The sequence below is a fragment of the Mandrillus leucophaeus genome, unplaced genomic scaffold (genome assembly GCF_000951045.1).
Source record: "Mandrillus leucophaeus isolate KB7577 unplaced genomic scaffold, Mleu.le_1.0 Scaffold754, whole genome shotgun sequence".
Taxonomy (NCBI): Eukaryota; Metazoa; Chordata; class Mammalia; order Primates; family Cercopithecidae; genus Mandrillus; species Mandrillus leucophaeus.
In genome coordinates this window covers 1,296,935-1,300,979 of record NW_012108186.1, presented here as the reverse complement: position 1 = coordinate 1,300,979, position 4,045 = coordinate 1,296,935, and positions in this window count along the sequence as shown.

Below are 4,045 nucleotides of genomic sequence, written 5' to 3'. Positions count from 1 at the left end.
AAAATCCTACTCTTCAATTCATTCTTGATACCACCTCTTCTAAATTGACTTCTCTGATCTGATTTGCCAAACCTTTTCTAAAATATTTATAAGTGATATGGATTGATCCTCCCTTCCCTTCCCCTGTAGTCATGGTTTATTATCATGCCTATAAATATGTATTGAATACATTGATAATCTTTCCTGCTTTGTATGTACTCGAGACATTTGTAAATAAAATATAACCTATGTTACCAAAAAGTTTGAAATAACTCACGTATGACATGGATATGTTAATTAGCCTAATTTGCTCATTCCACAATATATGCATGCATTGAAGCATCACATTATATGCCATAAAAATATATACAATTATTATTGCTCAATAAAAATAAAATAAAACAAAGAACTCACCTCAAACTTTGAGCCAGTCTCTTTGGAGATGAGTAGGATAACTTGTTAGTTTTTAAATTGATCTATTTAGCTTTATTATATCATTTTCAGCAAGTTTAGGTTAAATGTAAATCTCTTAAAATTATATGTTTAATCCTGATTATGTTTTTCAACATCATGCGCCATATAATATTCAATTATAATTTATTATTTTTATATATCTTATTTATCTATGACTACTCAGTATTTTTTCCTTCCAACTTGCTACACATATTTTCTTATTTTTAAAATTAATTGAGGAGAAAAGCCACCTCTGGTAAGAAAATAATTATCACATATAGTATTTTTGTTTTCTGTTCTATTGACATCTGCTTTAATCCCTATTAATTCCTTCAATCTACTGTGCTTAGGCGTGTTTATTTTTTCTATGTTCTTGAATTCTCAGTTTTAGTAGGTTTATTTTCATTTTTAATTGGTTAATAGAAGCATTTAAGTTATAAATGTTTTTCTAAACACAACTTTGATTATGTTTCATCACATGGTATTGTTTGTAAGTATATAATTGTACTTTCAGTTTTCTCTTTTGATTAAAAAATTATTTAGCAATTAGTTTTAATATTCACCTATTTGCTGTTTCTGTGTATGCTATTGGCATTAATTCTAATCTTATTACATGTTGTATTAGGCCGAGATATCCAATAATAAGATGCCAAGACAGAATTAATGTACAAAGATTTAATTAGAGGACATGCTTGTGTGAAGGGAAACAGGAAGGAAACTGGGCAAAGTTGGGAGAGCTACCATACAGCAATGCAATGCTGACCCTGAGTGAGAGAGAGAGGGTGGGAAGTGTTGGCGAAGTATCCTAGACTACTACTGTGCAGTTTTGAAGTTTTGACAGTACTTTTGAGGAGTCCTGGAGTCAGTGAGTTGAAAATGTAGTCCTCAATCTCCCAGGCATAAATCTTCCTAACTATAACAACTGCACTCAGCCTTTGTTTTAGAAGGGCTTGTGGGATGCATGACCTTGGTGCAAATGAGGTGATAGATTTCAAAGCGTAGCGTCCCAGACCTCATTCAGTTATGTGCCCTATGCCTGGATTTCTGTGAGGTGAATTCTCACGCTCACCACCCACCTAATCAGAGTGTGTTCTATATTGATTTGTACATAATATTGTTAGATTCTCTTTGGGTCTAGTTCAAATTATATTTTGTAAACTTTCCATGACATTTATAGTACAATAATTTATATATACTATTAAAAAGGTAGATAAATGTATGAAATAAATATTATTAATTTTATTATTCAATTCCTTGATTTAATGTTTTACTTTTTATCCATTTGATCTGCCAAAGATGCAGAGAACGTTTTGTTGTTGTTGTTTTACTCGTGAAGCTTCACGTATTTATCAGTACTCTTGTCACGGGAACATAAATATGAGCTCACAGTTAACCTGTTTGAATAACAAACATTTTTCTTTGACCCATGGAAAGCTTTTCCCATTGAATTCTAACTTTTTCGGTATTAACATTATTAACACATGCCTTCTTTGTGTTTATTTTATATTTCTGCTTATTCATCACATTTAAACAACTTTGTGTTACTTTCTAGTACATCTTTAATAAAGAGCATATATTTCAATTCTCCTTTTGGTCTAATATGATGATTAAGTTTTTGGAAGTAGAGGAGAATAATCTATTCACATTAATGTGATAAACAATAGCTTACTCTAGTCATATTAAGATGTATGTCTTTTCTCATGTTTTGGAGAGACTGAAGTTTATTCTCTCCTTTGCTGTATATGCAACCTTTTTAGTGATTGTGAAATCACCCCTTCAGTTTTATCCATTTAGTGTTTAGATTCAATTTTAGAAATAGGTTTTTTATTTAATTTTATTTCATTCTGCGTTCCAAGATACATGTGCAGGACATGCAGATTTATTACATGGGTAAGCATGTGCCATGATGGTGTGCTGCATCTATCAACCTATCACCTAGGTATTAAGCCCCATATACATTAGGTATTTATCCTGGTATTTTCTCTCCCCCTGCTCCTGAAAGGGCCCCTGTGTGTGTCGTTCCTCTTCCTGTGTCCATGTGTTCTAATTGTTCAGCTCCCATTTTTGTGTGAGAACATGCAGTGTTTGGTTTTCTGCTCCTGTGCTAGTTTGCTGAGGATAACAGCTTCAAGCTCCATCCGTCTCCCTGCAAAGGATGTGATCTCATTCCTTTTATGGCTGCATAGTATTCCATGGTACATATGTACCACATTTTCTTTATCCAGTCTATCATTGATGGGCATTTGTGTTGATTCCATGTCTTTGCTATTGTGAATAGTGCTGCAGTACACATACACATGCATGCATTTTTATAGTAGAATGATTTATATTCCTTTGGGTATATACCCAGTAATGGGATTGCTGGGTCAGATGGTATTTCTGGCTGTAGATCTTTGAGGAGTCGCCTCACTGTCTTCCACAATGGATGAACTAATTTATATTCCCATCAACAGTGTAAAAAGTGTTTCTGTTTCTCCGCAGCCTCACCAGCATCTGTTGTTTCTTGACTTTTTGTAATCGTCATTCTGACTGGTCTAAGATGGTATCTCATTGTGGTTTTGATTTTCATTTCTCTAATTGGCAGTGATGTTGAGCTTTTTTTCATATGTTTGTTGGCCACATAAATGTCTTCTTTTCAGAAATGTCTGTTCATGTCCTTTGCCCACTGCTTAGTGGGGCTGTTCATTTTTTTTCATGTAAATTTGCTTAAATTCCTTATGGATTTTGGATATTAGAACTTTGTCAGATGGGCAGAGTGTAAAAGTATTCTATCAGGTCCACTTTTTCCAGAGCTGATTTCAAGCCCTGAATATCCTTGTTAATCTTCTGTCTCGATGACACAAAAGTCTCCCACTATCATTGTGTGGGAGTCTAAGTCTCTTTGTAGGTCTCTTTGTAGGTCTCTAATAATTTGCTTCATGAATCTGGGTGCTCCTGTATTGGGTGCATATACAGTTAGGATAGTTACCTCTTCGTATTGAATTGATCTCTTTCCCATTATGTAATTCCCTTCTTTGTCTTTTTTGATCTTTGTTGGTTTAAAGTCTGTTTTGTCAGAAATTAGGATAGCAACCCCTGCTTTTTTCTGCTTTCCATTTGCTTGGTAAATTTTGTTTCATCCCTTTATTTTGAGTCTATGTGTGTCTTTGCACATGAGATGGGTCTCTTGAATACAGCACACTGATGGGCCTTGACTCTCTCCAATCTGCCAGTCTGTCTTTTACTTGGTGCATTTAGCCCATTTTTATTTAAAGTTAATATTGTTATGTGTGAATTTGATCCTGTTATCATGATGCTAACTGGTTATTTTGCATACTAGTTGATGCAATTTCTTTATTGTGTCATTGGTCTTTGTATTTCAGTGTGTTTTTGCAGTGGCTGCTACCGGTTTTTTCCTTTCCATATTTAGTGCTTCATTCAGGAGTTCTTGCAAGGTGGGCCTGGTGGTGACAAATTCCCTCATTTGCTTGTCAGAAAAGGATTTTATTTCTTCTTTGCTTATGGTACTAGATATGAAATTTGCTTGGCTGGATATAAAATTCTGGGTTGAAAATTATTTTCTTTAAGAATGTTAAATAGTACTACCTAGGTTTTCTTCTAGGGTTTTTATGGT